The sequence below is a fragment of the Mus pahari genome, chromosome 22 (genome assembly GCF_900095145.1).
Source record: "Mus pahari chromosome 22, PAHARI_EIJ_v1.1, whole genome shotgun sequence".
In the NCBI taxonomy this organism is placed as follows: domain Eukaryota; kingdom Metazoa; phylum Chordata; class Mammalia; order Rodentia; family Muridae; genus Mus; species Mus pahari.
Window position 1 is genome coordinate 15,638,900 of NC_034611.1, and position 21,937 is coordinate 15,660,836.

Below are 21,937 nucleotides of genomic sequence, written 5' to 3' on the forward strand. Positions count from 1 at the left end.
GTACATGGTAAGGGAGTTGCAATGGCTTCTCATGCACAATTTATGTTTTAATAGCTTCACTGAAGATTAGTTTGCATGCCACTAGACTCATCCATTGTAAATATATGTCAATGATTTTCAGAAAATTTACAGAGTTGAACATTATTGCTAAAAAGCTAGTTTGTGACCATTAACTACCCTATCTTACGCACTGACTATTGTGATAAAAAAAAAATTACCAAGTCAACTTATTAAAGAAAGTATTTAACTTTGGCGTTTCCTTGCCATTTTGTAGTTAGTTAGCCCCTACATTATGACCATCATGGCATGCATGGGAAGTATGGCAACAGGCAAACAGCTATGGTGCTGGAGCAGAAGCCAATCCAGAAGCAGCAGGCAGAAAGAGAGTGAGAATGGCCTTGGAAAGCTCAAAGCCCACCTCAAGTGACAAAACTCCTCCAACAGGGCCACACTTCCTCCAACAAGGCCATACCTCCTAATCTTTCCTCAATTATTCTACCAACTGGGAACCAAATATTCAATTATATCAGCCTATGGGAGCCAATGTTCCTCAAACCACCACATATCTATCCTAAATGGCCTTTCCATTTTACACTAATCCCATGCAACCACTCTTCAGAGAGAATTACTTTTCCTGACAAAGTCATCTAAATGGAATGTAGGCTTTTGTATCTTACCTAATGTAAGGGTTTCAAGGTTTATTTTCATTGCAGTAAGTAAAAACAGCTGTTCTTTTTATTTGGTGAATAGTACCCCCACTGTATGGGTATACTGTATTTTGTTAATCTAGATGTTAGAAATAAACATGGGGTCATGAAGACAGATACCACTATTCCAGCTGAAGTGTCTTGACAGGAAAACTTTCTTCTTAATCAAGAGGGTGTACTCAGAAAGACCAAACACACACTGGGACAGGAAGTGTATCGATTTTTCATTCTAAGGGCGGGCGGGGGAGTGACTGTAGCTTTTCCCCATTGGCTGGGGTCTGACCTCACAATCTTATTCAGTTGGCTCATCTGAAAAGAATTGGTACATAGGAAATGGAGGAAGGGGGGGGTCACTGATCCAAAATGAAAAATGTTACTGGTTCAGGCTACCACATTTCTAGAACAGAGCAGTAGGACACTGAATAAACAAAAGTTTCACTGGGCGGGGAGGATTAAAACACCTGAAATTCTTATGAGTTGGGGGGAGATGAAAATATCTGAATTCCTTGATCTAACCACAAGTTTTATAGTGTTTGATATGAAAGATTCATATCTGGCCCTTCCCCTTACATGCTGCAGCACATGGGAGAGCAGGCGAAAGAGCTCAGATACCACCCAATCCTTGATCCAGGGCTTTGAGTTGACCCAACCCCAGTATCTACCACATCTATGGTATGGTAGAGTATGTGAAAGGACCAGTCCTGCAGATACAAACCACAGGCCCCTCATTACACACAGCAGCAACAGAATATCCAAGAGGAGCCCCAGGAAGGATCCAGTATTGAGAGTGTAGAAGCCAGAGGTCTCAAACAAGACCAATGACTCATTGCAATGAACATGTGCAAATAAAGAAGTGTAGAGAAAAGAGTGCTCCATGGGACACACTGTGACATATCACAGCTTCCATGGTGAGATTGTTTTTCTTCTCACCATGGGGAAGGCTGTAAAAGCAAAGGGAGGGCACAAAGGGATGCGGAGATGAGCAGGATTGAGGTACATTATGTGAAATTCTCAAAGAATCAATAAGGAGTTAAATAAGAAAAAAAGAAAACTGTTCATTTAAAAATATGCAAATGAATCAGGTATGTGCATGCCTTTAATGTCTGAATATGGGAGATTAATTTTTAAGGTTCACCTAGGTGATGTAGTAAAACTCTGTTTCAAATAAATAATAGGCAAATTATATGAACATGAATTTCATCAAAGACAATGTTCCAATGGTAAGCCAGCATGCAAAAAGATTTCAAAGGCCTAGGGAATTAGATGAAAACAAATTAAAATCCAAGAAGATGTCATTACACAGCTTTCAGAATAGTCAAAACAAAATGATGCATCAAATGTTGGCAAGGATTTAGAGAGTTTGGACCATGCACATAATGTTGATGAAGATGTAAATTGTATTGTCATTTAGAAAAATAATTTGGAAGTTCCTAAATGAAAATATTTAATTAGTAGGTGATCTAGAAACTTTCCTTTGGAAAAATTGATCCCAGAGAAATGAAAACACATATTTTTATTTTTAAAAAAAAAACCTACACACAAATATACTTAGCAGGTCTTTGTTTCTTTTTAAACCATAAATTATAAGTAATTAAAATATTTCTAACAGATGATGGACTAAAGAAACTCTTAGCACATCTGTATCTCTGAACAATACTCAGCAATACAACAGATATAGGGTTTAGGCTGAACCAATGCATTGCTTACTATCCAAATTTGCCTGGCAGGCTCCTACTCACAAAATCTATGTGACCCACTAGGTAAATGTTTATGTCAATGATGAAATTGATGGAGGAGTGTCTTTGCCAGGGTTACTATTGCTATGTCAAAACATCATGACCAAAACAATTTGGGGAAAGAAAGGGCTTCTTTGGCTTACATTTCTACATCACTGTTCATCATTGAAGGAAACCAGGGCAGGAATTCAGAAAGGGCAGGAACTTGCAGACAGGAGGCCATGTTGGGGGTTGGGGGGAGGTTTACTGTCCACTCACCCTGTTTTCTTAAAGAACCCAGGAAAATCAGCCCAAGGATGCCAGTTCCCATTTGGACTGGGCCCTCCCCTGATGAATCTAGATTGTGTCAAGGTGATGAAATCATTCATTATGAGGAGAGTAGGTATGAGAAATCTCTGGAAGTCAATGTGAGTGACAGGTGTGTCTCCAGTATGACCTAATGTCTTATCAGCAGCCTGTTCTGCTTAGCCTATGCCACGCAACTGGAGTATGATCATAAGCACCAACAGTGCCCCTAAAATATAGCACAACTGAATAACTTGGAAGAGCTTAACTCTTTCAGTAACTAAGTGGAGGAGCAACCCACACAGGTCAGCAGCCTTCAAAAATTCAAGCACCTGAACCTTGGCATGTGTCTTAGTCAGGGTTTCTATTCCTGCACAAACATCATGACCAAGAAGCAAGTTGGGGAGGAAAGGGTTTATTTGGCTTACATTTCCAAACTGCTGTTGATCACCAAAGGATGCAGGACTGGAACTCAAGCAGGTCAGAAAGCAGGAGCTGATGCAGAAGCCATGGAGGGATGTTCTTTACTGGCTTGCCTCCCCTGGCTTGCTCAGTCCACTCTCTTATAGAACCCAAGACTACCAGCCCAGAGATGGCACCACCCACAAGAGAACCTCCCCCCTTGATCACTAATTGAGAAAATGCCTTACAGCTGGATCTCATGGAGGCATTTCCCCAACTGAAGCTCCTTTCTCTGTGATAACTCCAGCTGTGTCAAGTTGACACAAAGCTATCCAGTACAGCATGAACAGGCTGAATGTTGGCCACGGGATTTGGCTCTCTCTCTGTTTGTGAGGCACTAGAATTATCTTAAAAACAACATGAATGAATATCCTTCCCCCAGAAACTTCTACTATATGACCCTGTATATATTCTTCCTAAGCCACTTTCTTGAAGGAAAGCCTTAGGGATAAGTACTTGATCTCACTGAAAAGGGAAACTAGATAGCTAAGCCCAGCTCACGGAGCTCCACCTTCTGGTGAACTGCCTGCTCTCCTGCTTCCAAGGCTAAAAATTTGGACTTAACTGGTCAGGACCATGTCTTCGGAGAAGACAACCCCTGAGATACACCAACCTCTGATCATCTCCAGCTTTGTCTTGCCCATGTCTCTAAATATACCTATGTTCTAAAGCCTACACTGGCCTCTGTGACGAACCCGTGAGGGCAAAGCCAGCATCCCCAGAAAAGAGTAACAGCAAATGAGCAATTAGCCCCAGACTCTAAGACCCAAGGAGAAAGGCAGAGCAGACATGCTAAGCTTCTTGTCTCCTCCCTAGTAACACTTGTGCCCTTCCTTCCTCGCTCAGGAATAAATTCAATGTTCATGCAGTTTTGTTTTTAAAGAAAATTCTTTTCCCTCACTCCTCCAGAGCTTGCGTGCAAACTTAATTTGAAATTCTTTTGGTGCTCAGTCCAAGAATGCGGGTAGGTTAACTGCAGATCTTCACCTCTCCCCTTTCTCCTTCAAATTCACTTCCCCAGTTCTGTAGCAGACCACCTTCTGTGACTGCCTCCTCCTCTCTGCTCCACACTTTCTCCTCAGTCCTCTTATGCCAGCCCCAAACTCTAGTCGTAATGACCTAGGAAGCCACCACCCAAGCCAGCAAGAGAAATAAATAATTAAAAATGTTTAGGAACATGAACAATTACCTCTGAGGCAAGCCTCACTGACAGAATATATGAGATAAAAGAGAGAATCTCAGACACTAAGAACATGATAGAAGAAATGGATACCTCCATCAAGAAAATGTTAAATATATATAAAAAGAAAATTCCGACACAAAATATTCAGAAAATCTGGAATACTATGAAAAGATCAAATCTAAGAATAAAGGAAGTAGAGGAAGGAAACAAAAACACATGTGAAAAAAACACAGAAAAAATGACAACAAAATCATGGAAGAAAATTTTGCTAACCTAAAGAAGAAGGTATCTATCAAGGTACAAGAAGTGCTTAGAATACCAAATACATTGGTCCAGAAACTAAATTCCACTTGGCATATACTAATCAAAACATTAAATACACAGAACAAGGGAAAATATTAAAAAATACAAGGGACTAATACCAAGAACAATAGAAAGTCAGACCTATTAAAATAACACCTGACTTCTCAATGGAGATTCTAAAATCTAGAAAAGCCTGGACAGATGCGGTTCAGACTGTAAGAGAGCAGAGATTCCAGCCCAGACTACTTTACCAATCAGAACTTTCCATTACAAAAGATGGAGAAAATAAGACATCCCATGATAAAAATCAAATTTGAGCAATATCAATATATAAATCTAGTCCTACAGAAGGCACTAGAAGGAAAACACCAACCTAAGGAGGTTAACCATATTCCAAAAAATACAGGGAACAAATAATCCCAGACCAGCAAAAGAGAAGTGTACCATGAAATATTAAAAATCAATGCACACTAACACCAGCAAGGCATTGGCAGACAGGCTGGTCTGTTTCTGGCACTTCAGACTCTGACCTGGAGCTCTGAAATCTCTCCACCTGGCTTACCAAGTTCCTATGGCGGGTGGGTTGCCACACCAGCCCCACACTTCCAAATCCCCATGGCTAGGTGGGGTGCACTTCTCACAAACCCACACTTTGATGCCATACCTTTCTCTTTGGAACCCAGTTAAGCCGCCATGTGAAGGAAAACACCACATAAAACTTAGTTTAGAATCAAGTAACCCAATCGCTGGGTGCAGCAACTAGCATCTTAATTTGTAAGCTATTCTAAATTACTAATCCTCCAGTAGCAAATCCACAACAGAGAAGAAACACCACACACACACACACACACACACATCATAACCACCAGTACACTACCACAAAAATAACAATATCAACTAAACAACCAAATTGAAAAAAAACAGGAATCAATAAACAGTGCTCATTAGTATTAATATCAATGGTTTCAATTCCTTAATAAAGAGACACAGACTATCATATTGGGTTGCAAAACAGAACCCATCTTTCTGCTACATCCAAGAAACACACCTTAATATCAAGGATAGACACCACCTGAGGGTAAAAGGATAAAAATAATATTCTAAGCAAATAGACCTATGAAACAAGCACAAGTAGTCATTTCAGTATCTTAGAAAATAGACTTCAAACCAAACTAATCAGAAGATATTGGAAAGGACACTACATATTCATCAAATTAAAAAAAAAAAAAAAAAAAAAAAAAAAAAAAAAGCTGGGTGATGGTGGCACACGCCTTTAATCCCAGCACTTGGGAAGCAGAGGCAGGCAGGTTTCTGAGTTTGAGGCCAGCCTGGTCCACAAAGTGAGTTCCAGGACAGCCAGGGCTACACAGAGAAACCCTGTCTCAAAAAACAAAACAAACAAACAAACAAAAAAACACAACTAAGAGGACATTGCAATTTGTAACATCTCTGCACCAAATACAAGAGCACCCAGGTTTGGTTTTTATTGGGTATTTGTTTTTAATTTTATTCTATCTTTTATTAGATATTTTATTTACATTTCAAATGTCATCCCCTTTCCTAGTTTCCTCTTCGAAAATTCCCTATCCCCTCCCCCCTCCCCCTGCTCCCCAACCCACCCACTCCCACTTCCTGGCCCTGGTATTCCCCTATATTTGGGACATAGATCCTTTACAAGACCAAGGGCTTTCCCACCCCCCACCATTGATGGCCAACTAGGCCATCCTCTGCTACATATGCAACTAGAGACACGAGTTCCACCACGTGTTTTCTTTGATTGGTGGTTTAATCCCAGGGAACTCTGGGGGTATTGGTTAGTTCATATTGTTGTTCCTCCTGTAGGGTTGCAGCCCCCTTCAGCTCCTTGGGTATTTTTCTAGCTCCTTCATTGGGGCCCCTGTGCTCCGTCCAACAGTTGACTCTGAGCATCAACTTCTGCATTTGCCAGGCACTGACAGACCCTCTCAGGCGACAGCTATATCAGGCTCCTGTCAGCAAAAATCTTGGCATCTGCAATAGTGTCTGGGTTTGGTGGTTGTTTATGGGATGGATTCCCCAGGTGGGGCAGTCTCTGGATGGTCATTCCTTCAGTCTCTTCTCTGAACTTTGTCTGTGTAACTCCTTCCACAGGTATTTTGTGACTTCTAAGAAGGATCAAAGTATTCACACTTTGGTCTTCCTTCTTGTTGAGTTTCATGTGTATTGAAAATTGTATCTTGGGTATTCTCGGTTTCTGGGCTAATATCCACTTATCAGTGAGTGCATATTATGTGTGTTCTTTTGTGATCGCAGCACCCAGATTTGTAATAGAAACATTACTACAGCTTAAATCATGTTGACCCTCACAGGGCAGGAGACTTTGATGTGTTACTCTTTCCAATAGACAGGTCATCCAAATAAAAACTCAACAGAGAATGCTGGAGTTAATGAGCATTACAAACCAATCGATATTCACAGAGAAATTCACCGCAAAACAAACAAACAAAAGAAAAACATACTTTCTTCTCTGCATTTCATGAAACTTTGTCCATAACTGACCACATACTCAAACACAAAACAAGTCTCCATAGATAGAGGGAAATCAAAAAACTCCCTGTATCTGATTAGACAACTACAGATTAAAGTTGGATATCAACAACAGAGACAACAGAAAGTTAACAAACTCACGTAAACTGAACAACTCTCTCCTGAGTAATAAACGGATCAAGGCAGAACTATAGAAAGAAATCAAAGATTTTCTAGAATTCAACAAAAATGAATGCACACCATAGCCAAACTTATGGGACACAATAAAAGCAGTGCTAAGAGGAAAGTTCTCATCACTAAGTGCCTTCCCAAAGAAATTAGATCTCATACTAGCAACTTAAGAGCAAAACAAAAGCTCTAGACAAAAAAAAAAAAAAAAAAGCAAACACACCAATGGTAGAAAGAATGAAACTAAGGGCTGAAATTAATAAAATGGAAGCAAAGAAAACAGTATAAAGAATCAATGAAACAAAGAGTTGTTTCTTTGAGAAAAATCAACAAAATAGACAAATCTTTATTCAAAATAACTAAAAGACAGAGACTAGCCAAATTAACAGAATCAGAAAGGAATTGAGGGCCTAACAAAAGACACTGAAGAAACAAAATCATAAAGACATAGTTTAAAAATCTGTACTCTTTCAAATTGGAAATTTTAAAAGAAATTGATGATTTTATTGATAGATACCACCTAATAAAGTTAAATCAAGATTAGATCAACAAATAATTTAAATATACATATAACCATTATTGCAACTGAAGCAGTGATTAAAAATCACTAAGAAAAAAAAATTTCAGGGTCATGAAGCTTTAGGGTATAAAACTTTCAAAGGTATTTTTTAGGGTATAAGACTTTTAAAGAATACTTAATGTTAATACTCCCCCCTAATTATTCCCCAAAATAGAAACAGAAGAAACATTTTCCAATTTTTGTGGTCACAGTTAATCTGAAAGCTAAACCACATAAAGATCCAACACAGAATGAGAATTACAGACTAATTTTCATTATGAGCATAGATGCAAAAATTCTCAATAAAATATTTATAAACCAAATCCAAAAGTACAATAAAAATATCTTCCACCATGATGAAGTAGGCTTCATCCCAGAGATGCAGGGATAGTTCAATATACAAAACTCAATAAATATAATCCACCATATAAGCAAACTGAAAGACAAAATCCACATGATCATCTCATCAGATGCAAAAAAGACCTTTGACAAAATCCATCACTCCTTCATGAAAAAAGTGCTGGAGAGATTAGAGATACAAAGTACATGCCTGTACATAATATGGGAAATTCATAGCAAATTCACAACCAACATTACCTTAAATAGAGAGAAACTGAAAACAATTGCACTAAAATCAGGAAGAAAATGAGGCTGCCCACTCTCTCCATAGTTAATTCAATAGTACTTGAAGTCTTAGGCAGAGCAAGGTAAGTGAAGGCAATCACTGGGATAGAAATTGGAAAGGAGAAGTCAAAGTATCATTATTTGCAGTTAATATGATATTCTCTAAAAATTCCCTGAAAGCTCCACCAGGAAACAATAAACACTTTCAGTAATACAAAATTAACTCATTACTCAAAAAGCCAGTAGCCCTACTATATACAAAAGTCAGATGGACTGAGAAAGAAATCAGTGAAACACTACCTTTTATAATAGCCCCAAATAATATAAATATCTTGGAAGTAACTCAGCAAGTGAAAGACTTGTATGATAAAAAAAAACTGTAAAATATTGAGGAAAGATTGAAGAAGATATCAGAAGATGAAAAGATCTCTCATGTTCGTGGATCGGTAGAATTAACATGGTAAAAATAAATATCTTACCAAAAGCAATCTACAGATTCAATGTAATACCCATGAAAAATTCCAATACAATTCTTCACAGATCTTGAAAGGACAGATTTTAGCTTCAAAAAAAAAAACATAAAAATGCAGGACAGATGAAAACAATCCTGAGTAATAAAAGAACTGTGGGAGGTATCACATCCTAGATTTCAAGTTATCCTAAAGAGTAATAATAATAATAATAATAATAATAATAATAATAATAGCATAGTAGTGGTCCATCAAACAAGTTGATCACTGGAAACCCATTGAAGATCCAAACATAAATCCATGCACCTATATACACTTGATTTTTTATAAAGGAGCAATAAATATACACTGGGAATAGGATCTGTAACAAACAGTTCTGCTCAAACTGGGTGGCAGCATGCAGAAGAATCCAAAGAGGCCTACGTTTATCAGGCTGTGCAAAATTCAACTCCAACAGATCGAAGACCTCCGTGTGAAACCAGATACACTGAACTTGATAGAAGAGAACTGGGAAATAGCCCTGAATTCATTGACAGAAGAAAAGACTTTCTGAACAGAATACTATTAGAACAGGCACTAAGATCAATAATAAATGGTACCTCATGAAACTGAAAAACTGCTTGGCAATGGACACTGTCATTCAAAGCGGCATCCAAATATAGGAAAAGATTTTACCAACTCCGCATATGATAGAAGAATAATATAAAAACATATAAAGAACTCAAAACACTAGCTATCAAGAAAAGAAATACCCAATTAGTGTCAGGAGCCATCATAGGACAAGCTAATAACTAGCAGGCGATGGTCCTGAGATGGTCTGTTTTGGATTAATCTGTGACAGATTTGGTCTCATAGACAAGGCCCAAGAGAATTCATTTTAGGAAAGATTCCTGCTATTAATATGCTTCTCCTGTTGCTGTTAAACATATATAATAATCACTAGGTATTAGACCACCCTTTCTGAGCAGATCTCTGCAGATCTACAAAGATGTACTGTATTGCAGTAATGCTATATGGACAAATAGATGACGTCTTTAGTCTTAATGACGATGCTATAAGAATTCCTAAAATTATATCAGTGATTATTAAGCTCTTGTATAGTGGGACTGCTATTAGATCCTTTTCTTATAGTCAAAACTGCAATGAGAACTCTGTCAGTCTCCCATGTGGCACCAGTTAATTGCTTCTTAACCAGACAGTAACCAGACTTTTTCCTAGTCAAAGCACATTCCAAGAGGTTGTAAAGCAATTAACTAAAGGTCATAAAAGGGAACTAATGATTTATTATAGGTGGCAGGACAGAAGGATATTGACTGGGTTTATCTGTACAAAACTTCACTAACAACTAGTTATGGATTCTAACTTTCAATGGATCTGTGGAGCTGTGACAGGTATGGATGTTTAGCCAGTTAATTGATACTCCTAATTGATATGCATGGAAACATTCCCTGTTGTAAACTATTTCAATTTATGGTTTGATTTTATGTGTGAATTTGTGGTGAACTTTTTAACATGGGATTATGTATTCTGAAAGATGTTTTAAGTGCTGTGGGCAAAGAGAAGCATCGGTACTGAGCTGAGGGAAGAAGTGAGCTGAGGAAAACTTTTTGGACAAAACACTTCTTAGCCAAAGAGGAAAAGCTAGGAGAATTTTTCCCTTTCCCCTCTTAGGATCTTTCCACTTTCTCCTTAGATAGCTTTCATAGGAATCTTTTTACAACTTAGTAATACATGCTATAATCACGTCTCAAAGAGTCCCTTTTGCTTCCTGCGACTTCCCACTAGCAGACTGAAAGTTAGAGCTGCACAGTTCCTGTTGAGATAGAACAAAGACTATTTACTTAATTCTTTGCTGTTTTAGGAAGTGGTGCTAAGTGCCAGAAACTGCAGTTTCTGACCTCAAAAGAACACAGAAGGCAGGTCAGCTACAGTAGCAAAGTAATTTGGACTTTGATAAGTAAAATTTTATTATACAGCAACCCTAAATATCTCAGAAGACAAAGTCTTACACCTGTATCTCATAAGACAAAGTCTTACACCTGTATCTCGTAAACCCCACTAGGGCTGCCCCCTGGCACATTAAAAAATAGGGTACAGATATAAACATAGAATTATCAACAACAACAAAAAAGAAATTCAAATGGCTGAGAAACACTTAAAGAAATATCAACATCCTTAACATCAGAAAAAGGCAAATCAAAACTACTTTGAGATTTCACCTTTTTCCTGTCAAAATGCAAAGATCAATAAAACACATGAGAGCTCATGATGGCCAGGATATAGGGAAAGGGGAACGCTCATCAATGCTGGCAGACTTGCAAATTTGAACAGACACTGTGCAAATCAGTGTGGTGATTCCTCAAGAATATGATAATCAGTCTATTTCAATATCCAGATATACCACTCTTGAGCATATTCCCAAAGGATGCTCCATCCTATCACCAGGACACATCAGACACGTTTACTGCTGTTCCCTTCATAATAGCTGGAAGTTGGAAATAATCTAGATGTCCCTGAACAATAAACTGATGAAGAAAAAGTAGTACATTTACAAAATACAGTATTATTCAGCTGTTTAAAAAAGTAAACTTTGCAGGTAAATGGATAGAATTAGGAAAAAAAATCATCTTGAGTGAGGTACCTTAGACCTAGAAAGACAAATATCATATGTATTTGCTTATATGTGGATATGAGCTGTTAAGTCAATGATGACCAAGCTGCTAGCTGTAAAACCACAGAGGTTAGGTATATAGTAAAGAACTGGGTGAGACATGTAGATTTCCCAAGGAAAGGGAATAGATAGTTATGGATGGATTGGGGGTATGTGTGAAATGGTAGGATCAACTGGAGAAGGTTTAATCTATCATATTTTATTTTATAATTATTCTTAAGAAACCTAATTGCTTTCTTAATGAGAAACAGAAAGGGGCAAATGTGGATGGGGGAAGGCGGGAAGGAACTGGAAGGAATGGGGGGGCATCATAATTCAGGTACATTATATGAGAACAATATATTTTAGATAAAAGGAAAATAAAATAAATTCTTTTGGGTAGACAGGATATTTTTATTAGGTCTTAAATTTGTTTCCTTAAAATCCTCAAAGGCAGAAAATAAAGCTCTCATTTTCCTGAAAACTCCATGGTAGGCATGGGTTTCAGTGTCTTGAATATACATCACAGGGCTACTTATTATAAAAAGAATAATAAAACTCATGTAACCACTTAAATTTCACGGTTAACAATTTTCATTTTTTTCTGTTTATTTACATAACTCACTATTATGTCCTATTAAAAATCTCTCTTCCCATCAAGCTATTAATTTTATTAAACTTCCAAATGACTTTAATAAAATATTGAACTTTTAGACAAAAAGGTGGGGGCTATTTATGACTCATTTAAATAATTCTTAGAATGACACAGAGTAGAAAGATCTCATTCCAAGCTGACTGTAGTGGTGCACAACTTTAATCCCAGCACTTGGCAGGTAGAGGCAGGTAGATCTCTGAGGCCAACCTGGTCTATATAGTGAGTTCTAGGAAAGCTAGGGCTACAGAAGTGAGACCTTGTTTCAAAACTACCAAAAGAAAAGAAAAGATCCAATTTCAACCATTATTTATAAGACTTAAAATGCAAAATGTATAACAGAAAATAAATTAATGGTTGAAAGAAGTCCAGACTGGTACAGGGAAAGGGAAAGGATATTAGCATAAACATTGTAAAGGGAACTGTGGATATAGAAATATGCTGTGTCTTGGGGATATGTGTGTGTGTGTGTGTGTGTGTGTGTGTGTGTGAGAGAGAGAGAGAGAGAGAGAGAGAGAGAGAGAGAGAGAGAGAGAGAGAGTCAATATGGTGGCTAAGTTGGAAGGGTTGTCCTTACTAGCTGGCTTTTATAGTGCTGGAAGTTGCTATGCATGAATCTTGCCTAGCTATGAATCCTGTAAGCTACAATAATGACTGGCTTAGATAGTCCCGCTAGGGTGATAGTGGTATAAATATCATGGGGGTAACTAAGAACTTTCTTATTGGATTTAAACAAAGCACCAAATACATGCAGCTCAGTATTTAATGCCTGTTATCCCAGAACTTATTTATGTATTGGAGGAAGGAGGAACATAAGTCAATGGAATTCTCAAATACATAACAAGTTCAAGGTCAGCATGATTTGTATGAGATCTTATCACACAAAAGAAGAAGGAAGGAAGGAAGGAAGGAAGGAAGGAAGGAAGGAAGGAGGGAGGGAGGGAGGGAGGGAGGGAGGGAGGGAAGGAAGGAGGGAGGGAGGGAGGAATAAAGCTGACTTACTTCTTTAAATCTTTATGCTCACTTTTTCCTCCTTTCTCCCCTGCTCTTCTGCCCTGATTCGCTTCTCTGTTTCCACAATGAACACCACAACTAAAAGCAATTTGGGGTGGAAAAGGTGTGTTTTAGTTTGCAGCTTACATGCCATCATGAAGGGAAGTCAGCGCAGAAACCCAAAGAAGAATTTTGGAGGAAAGAACTGAAGCAGAGGCCGTGGGGGAAGTGCTAGATTCTGGCTTTCTCCCTGTGTCTGACCAAGCTTGCTTTCAGATACACCCCAGGACCCAGGACCCAGGACCCAGGACCCACGACCCACGACCCACGACCCAGGACCCAGGACCCAGGACCCAGGACCCACGACCCACGACCACACCCATTAAACTAGGCCTGCTAGCCTCAATAATTAACCCAGAAAAGGCCGAACAGACTTGTAGGGCAATCTAAGCGAGGTGTTTTCTAAATGCAAGTATCTGGTTCCCAGAGGACTTTAACTTGTGTCAGTTTAACGAAGTAACGAGCACATCTTCTTTACAATTATTTTGGTTTCTATAATCTCCAGTGATATCTTCTATGCCATTCCTAGTCTAATAATTAGTGTCTTCTATTTTTTTTTTTTTTTTTTTTTTTTACCAAATCAAGCTAGTTGATGATTTACCATTCCCAAGCATGTATGGAACCTTCCAGTCAGCTAGGTGAGTGCGAAGAACTGCTTCTTCCAAGTCACACACAGCAGCCTCCCATGCATCATTGCTACATCATCTGTCAAGTTGCTACCGAGTTCACCGGTCCTACGACCTTCAATTCCGCTCCGTTCCCTTCTTACCAAATTTACCATTTAACCCACAGAGTCCCTAACTGCAGACCTGCTTCTTCGCCACTCTCTATAAAACCCTCCACCTCTAGTGGAGAAGCTGCTGGCTTTCATGGTGAAGCAAGCCTGGGAGAGCTGCCATAGCAACCTAGCTGGCTGCAGAGGAAGTGCCCCAAACAGGGATGCTTTATCCTTACTGTTCACCCACCAAGTTCCATTTTCTTTAGCAACAAGTGCGTCTCAATTTATCACTGTGAGTCAACTTCTGAAGCTCAGAAATGGTTTTGGAAATTTCATCTAATTTCCCAACTTGTTTCTTGTGAAAAAGATGTGCCAATTTCTTCAATCAGAACTTTCGTGTCCAATCCATTTGTAATTCTCCATTAGCTCTTCCTTATGCATGCCACTATTGACCCTCCTGTTTCTCCAAGTGTTACCTTTATAATATCTCCTATCTTTTCAGTTGCTATTATCGGCTTTTTATTGCATTTCTCTGGAAATGTTGAATTGCAATAAATAGTGTTACACAAAGACATGATGCTGTAATTACAGCAGCATGAAAGGTACTTAAAGACAAAGAATGTGGGCATATAAGTGGAGATCCTGCTGGGTGTGGTTATGGGTGACTTTTTTCCAAGTTTATGCAATATAATTAGATGATCATTATTGATAAATGATGGGCACAGGGATTCTTTCACCAATAATTTGAAAGTAAGGAGAACAATGTGATAAGCTAGAAAGTGAATTTTTAATTGTGTAGATGATCAGAGCAAGAATATGTAGATGGTGTATAGGTGAAAAAATGTCTCACAGTCAACTGGTTCAATGGTAACTCAATACATGTGTTGGTATTACTAAGGAGAAGCCTTTGAGAGGCCAATCAGACAGGCACAGAAAAAATGAGAATCAGAAACAGTGATAGCAGAATCCCTTCAGTGAAGCCTGGGAGGAGACTGCCCAGCTCCCAGGATAAGGTACAACTGGTCTGAGTTGCACTTGGTCCTTTTTCGTGGGGTTAGTTGTATCCTGCAACCTGCTTTTCAGAGCCCAGTCTTATAATCAACTCTTCTCTAAGATGATGTACACTCATAATCCTGATTACAGTTTGGCTTCCACGGAGCTTGGCAGGAGAACCAAACTAGCTGGCCACAGCATACAAGTAGTCCATCTGAATCCTAGGAAAACCCACCAGGATAATATAGGGCAAATGTGACTCTTTGGAGAAGTTCTGAATTCAGGAGACCAGACAGGCAACTGTGCCAGCAGCACTCAGTAGCTAACAAAGGATCTCAGTGTCGGACATAGCAGGGGCATAGAAAGAGAAGTAGAAACTACTATATGGAGACCAAGAGAGATGGTTCAGGGAAAAAGACACTTACTGCCAAGCCTGAGGACACAAGTTCAATCCCCAGGACCTACATGATGAGAAAAGAGAACTGACTCCCGAAGGTTGTCTTCCAACTTCCGTATACTCATCCATGCACCTACCTGCCACAAATTATATGGGGAGAGAGAGAGAGAGAGAGAGAGAGAGAGAGAGAGAGAGACATTACAAGGAGTGGATTGGCAGAACAATGTGTCAGACATGAGATGGAGGAGATGTGGGAATCGGGGATGACACTAGAGTTTTATGCCAGGTAAATGAGAAGATGCTAGTCATAAATAGAAGGCCGAAAAACAGAGCAGATGCCTCAAGTCAGGGAAGGAGGTAATGATAGGTTTACTTAGACAGGATGGCTTTGAGGAAAGGTGAAACACGGGCAAGAAAATAGCCACTGAGCCAATGAAGAGGTAGAAGCCAATTCTTAGGAAGTAAGATTATTAAAGAGATTTGCATCCTGGATATGGACCAGCAATTGGGGTAAGTGGTGGCCAGTAGCTTGGTTCCTAGGTAATCTTTCTTGGAGAAATAAGAACAGGACTACAAAAGTGCAGTCTTGGAGTGTTCCCACATGGGAAATAAAACAGACAGGGTCCAGGTCATGGAGACTTATGTTCCTAAGCAAAAGCACATTATTGCTTCCTAAAATTCCAGGTGATCTGACTCCAACTCAGAACTATGTTATCAGAAATGTCCAAGGAGCCGGGCGTGGTGGCACACGCCTTTAATCCCAGCACTCAGGAGGCAGTGGCAGGAGGATTTCTGAGTCCAAAGGCCAGCCTGGTCTACAAAGTGAGTTCCAGGATAGCCAGGACTATACAGAGAAACCCTGTCTCAGAAGAAAAACAAAGAAAGAAAAGAAAAAAGAAATGTCCAAGGAATGGCTTAGGAATGAATATTATAGTAAGTTCCTCCTTTTAAAATTACATTTATTTATTTTGGGAGTGGGTGGCTCACATTGGAGGTTGGATAACAGCTCTTGGGAGTCCATTCTCTCATTGACAACATGGTGTAAGGGTCCAAAAATCACTGAAGGAAGACCCCAGACTTAGAATGCAAAGACAAAGAGTGTTTGTTCTGCTAAATCAATCAGCATGTGGGAGTGAACCATTCTTCAAAATGGCGACCCCAGACAAAGGAGCACAGGCCTCCTTAGAGGGAACAAGGGGAATTCTCTAAAAGGTTTAGGTAATCTAATGTGATTGGTAGGGGTCACAGTGGTGACATTAGGGCAATTTTGAATGGCAAGTATGTTAGTTCTATATTTAGAGAATGGTTTAGGTAATCTAGAATTTCAAAGGTGGGTGCTGGGGAGGTCATGTGGTTCGGTTTCTGATTGGCTTGTTCCAGGTTGTTAGTAGTCTGCATTCCTATGTCATGAACAGTTATTTAGCTATAGGATGAGATAGGGCTGCCCAGGACAGATGGCCCATCCTGAGATAAGGTATTTCCCATTCTTGTGGTTAACTCCAGGCTGTTCTTTTGGAAAGGGTATTATGCCCTTGTTCCTGGAATTTATGGTCTGTTCCTGGAGCTGGTGGCCTATGGCCTAGTTCCTGGAACTGATGGCTTTCTTTTTTAAGTCATGCCTGGTCCTAAAATGGACACAAATGGGGTTTATGTTATCCTTGCAATAGGCTTTGGAGATTAAACTCAGGTCCTCAGTCTTGGCAGCAAATGCCTTCACCTTCTGAGTCCCCTCCCCTGCCCCTGGTTTTGGTTCTGGTTTGTTTTGATTGGTTTTGTTTTGTTTTTGAAACAAGGCCTCATGTGGTCAAGCTGGCTTTAAACTTGCTACATAGCTAAAGCTGGGCTGGAAGTCCTGGACCTTCTGCATCTGCCTTCGCAGCTCCACAACTGCAGGCAGATGTTGTCATGGTTAACCATACACATTTGTTGTTGACTTATTTAAATTTTATTTTCTGTGTGTGTGTGTGCGTGTGTGTGTGTGTGTGTGTGTGTGTGTGTGTGTGTGTAAATTTGCATGTGGAAGTCAGGGAACAACTTTCAGGAGTCAGTTCTTTCCTTCCATTATGGGGTTCAGTGCCCTGCTTTGGTTTCTAGCGCTGTGATAAAGACCATGACCAAAAACTATTCGGGAAGGAAAGGTTTATTTCAGCTGTCAGTTGTAGTTCATCATGAAAACACACCAAGGCCGGAACTGAAAGCAGAGACTATGGAGTAACGCTGCTTACTGCATTGCTCTGCAGGGCCTGCTCAGTCTGCTCTATTAAACAACCCAGGGTTACCTGCCCAGGGGTGGCAGCACCCAGAGTGAGTTGGGCCCTTAATCAAGTTGGCCTTTAATCAAGGCCAATCTAATGGAGGACTTTTCCTAGTTGAGGTTCTTTCTTCCTGTATAATTCTAGCTTGGATCAACCTTATAAAAACAGACAACTACACCACCACCACCACCACCAACAACAACAACAACAACAACAAATCCAGGGATCAAACTCAGCCAGATCTGCAAACAAGCGCCTTCACCCTGCTGAGCCATCTTGCCAGGAAGACAGTAATTTTTTGATTCTTGTCATTATCTAAAGCTAAATCAGGAAACCTATACCAACCTCAGATGGAATAGGGTGAGTAGTTAGGATGAGAAAGGACCAACTGAAGCACTGGAAATCAGCAGAACAGTTCATTTTGCAATAAAGAGATATTTAAAGATGGAAAACAGAGTCAAGACAAAAATAGAAAGTGAAATGATTTCACAAGACCAAGGAGGGAGGGTGGGATAGGGGGGTTTTCAGAGGGGAAATGAGGAAAGGGGATCCAGTCTGAATTGTAAATAAAGAAAATATCTAAAAGATTAAAAAAAGAAAAAGAAAAAGAAAAAGAAAAAGAAAAAGAAAAAGAAAAAGAAAAAGAAAAAGAAAAAGAAAAAGAAATGCCACAAGAGTGACGGCAGCAAGGTTGGTAGCTGAAGATGAACTTACCAGACAAGGTCTCTCCTGGTTCAAATTGCCATTAGTGCAGGGACCAGATTGGCTTTCTGGCCAAGTGGGAAACTTGGTGGAGTATGAGCTCCTCATAGAAACTTACTGCGTAAATGGGACCCAGCTGACAGGTGGAGTGGCTGACCCTATGAAGAAGGCTGGTGGTTTCCTCTCCAAGAGAAAACAAAAGGGATTAAGTGGAAATATTTTAAAATCCAGGAACAAAGATAGTTCACACTTAATAGACAGCATCGGCTGTCGAAAGTAGAGAGTCATACTTTGCATAGGACCTGCAAGGGACTTAATAACATTGCCATAGAACTGGTGTCTCGTGTGTTGCTTTAAACGTGCCTGCTTTCACTTACATTTCTATTTTGTATTTTATGATTTATTTTTATCTTATTTTACTTTTTAGAAAAGGACTTGCTCTGAAACCCAAGCTACCCTTCTCTATATGACCTTCCTGACTCAGAATCCCAAGAGTCAGGATTACAGGCATACACCAAAATGCCTAGCTTCCTCTATACATTTTTAGATAAACTAAAAAGTAAAGACTTTTCCTGAAACAAACAAACCTTGGTTTCAGCACTAGTGGATTTCACGGTCACAAATTAAAGGATGGAGAAATTGGAAAAAATCTGAGTGCTGTGAAGCAGAAGCACATGGTGGTCATGATTAAGAGGTAAGAGGAGTGGCTGGAGGCTCTCCACAGGTACTTTCCTGAGGAAGCAAATAAAGACTAGGGGCGCTCTCCAGAGCATTTGTCACCTGTGAGCTGGAAGGCAATACTAACAAAGCTTCGAGGGTCAGTGAGAGCTGGTACCCAATTCCTACCCACGGGAAGTAGGCAGGGATGCTCAGCACCACAGGAGACTTTAGGGTACCCAGAAAGACAGATCTGAGCAACTCAGGCTCCCAGACACTGAGTTCGGCTTTCAGAAACCCACTGACAGGGCTAGAATGCTGGAATGTCCTGATTGGGCACCAGCTCACCCCAAGATGGACAGCCCCCTTTGGATCCTTGAAAATAGCATGAGGGTGCTTTGACCTAACTTACCTTAAAGAATAGATATGCTAGACAAGAGGTGGGCACATTTTGTGCTTAGGTGACCTGAGATGTCTACAGACCACATTTTTTTAAAAAATGTAGATGATAACTTTAAGCAATTTTATTTGCTTCTGATTACATCAGAGTATGATTGGTAAAAGCAATAACAGTCCACTGCTGCTTTATCTTCCAAGGAGATAGGGGCATAAGGAATCCTGAAAACTGAAATGGCTCATAGAAAAACAGTGAGGTTAATTCTAAATATATCCTCCATAAGCATTTTCCTACAGTGTCATAATTTTTGTTAAGAAGGCTATAGGCTGTAATAGCTAGCATACTACCAAATTATGGTTGGTCCCCCATCACTATCCAAGGATACAGTAAAAGATATTAGACTACACACAAAGATGGAAGGATGGGTACAGCTTTGCAAGCTAAAATTCAGGATGTGCCACTTTGACCATAGGCCAATTTCTTATCATACACATACAAAAAAAAAAAAAGGCTTTTCTAATAATTATCCTTAAACTCTATAGGCTATTCTGATATGTTTTGTAATTTGACGGCATGATGCGGCAGGATTAGGCACCTCAGCAGGCCCATGCTGGAGCATGCCTCAGGTATCAGCCATAAGACGGGTCTAGTATAAAATGAAGTTTATTTTGGTGGAAAGCGAATGGGGAGATAAGGGAGTAGAGGCAGAGAAAGAAAGGGGACAGAGAAGGAGAGAGAGGAAAAGAAAGAGGTCAGCTGAGAATGTGTGGAGGTAGGGGCAGAGAATGGAAAGAGAAAGGCCAGAGAGAGAAAGGCCAAAGAGAGAAAGAAAGGCCAGCAAGAGAGAAAGGCCAGAGAGAGCGAGAGGGAGGCCAAACGGTCCTTTTATAGCAAGCCAGGCTCATACCTGACTGTTGCCTGATAACTATTTGGCAGAGCCTAGAAGAAATAACATTTTATCTCAGAATTTTTGGCTTTAGATAAAACTCATCTACTCAATGATCATTTAAAGAAAGATGGACCTATCAATCTGTTTAGGAAACATTTTAAGCCTGCTGTATTACATGCCAGCACACACCATACGCCACTCGGCTCCCATAATAAGCTTGAAGACACGCCAATAAAGATACACAGACTTACACAATAAATTCCCGATACATGTTAAATTATGGTTAATCAAGTTACAAGTCTTTTATCTAGTTTGCCTCTCCATACTATGCCATATTATCCCCATACTACTCCATACCACTCTATCCTATACCACTTTAACCCATACTATTCCATACTAACCTATAATACTCCAAAGCACTCAGACTTGAAAATAAAAGAATGTGTAAAAACAAGTAATTCTAAAATGATAACCTGAGGAGCAGGAGGAAATCTCACAGTACCCTCTTCCATCCAGCCCAGAACAGAGTCTTCCCTTTGTCCAGTGTAAACATATTAGCTGTTTAGTGTCCATCTTCAATATCCCATCTATCACTAGGCTTGCGTTCACGAGAAATTTACTTTACTCTCTAATGGTATCAGTGTACAAAATACAGATGAATGATAATTCAAAAAGCTACGAAGTATTTCATTTAAGTAAAAAGATAGACATTCTCAATGTAAGAAAGAATGTGGTCATACACTGAGGTAATTAATCATAACAAGCAAGTGTTGTCAATTTCTTTCAGTATCTAATTTATAAAATAAATTTTTATCATAGATTAATATATAGTAAAAGTGAAAAACAACAACACAGTATAATTAGTCTTTGGTACTACTGAAGTTTTCAGACATCCACAAGTGTTCTTGAAAATTACCTGCAAATGGAAGGCATGGATGACTGGACACAAAATAAATGAAGAATATGCTATGGTGAGTTATAAGTAAAAAAAAAAAAAAAAAAAAAGAGTTAAGATATCTGTTGACGCATCTGTCTTTTGCACATTCATAAGCTATGTATATAGTATATTTGAAGTAGAGAAATAGGGTTTTACTCCTTAATGACTGTGTTTTATGCTCTGTCCCCTAGAGCCACTGCCACATGGGCATTCTGTCCCCTGGCAGAAGAAACAAAGGCCAAACTATCAAGACCAGTGTTTTGGTTTTCAGTAAAATGAGAGAGGAGTTTCAAATCTGCAGGTCTAGGGGACAGGCCTAGCTAGGACAGGAAAAAAGATCCTGCCAGGACATGGGTGTGGAAGACTGAAGTGTTAGACACAGAAACAGAGATCTCATGCAGACAGCCTCAGCCAGACAAGGACCTATTTTGAGAGTATTGGTGGGTGCCTATGTGCTTGCATGCTATACATATGGAAACACTAGAAAGAAGATGCTGTACAGCGAGTTATACAGAGATTCTGGCCACAGACTTCATTGCTTAGCCAACTCAGGTCTGGAACAGAAGGCTGAGCAGCTTAGTGATAAATAGTGGATGAAAATCGTTATTGTTGAT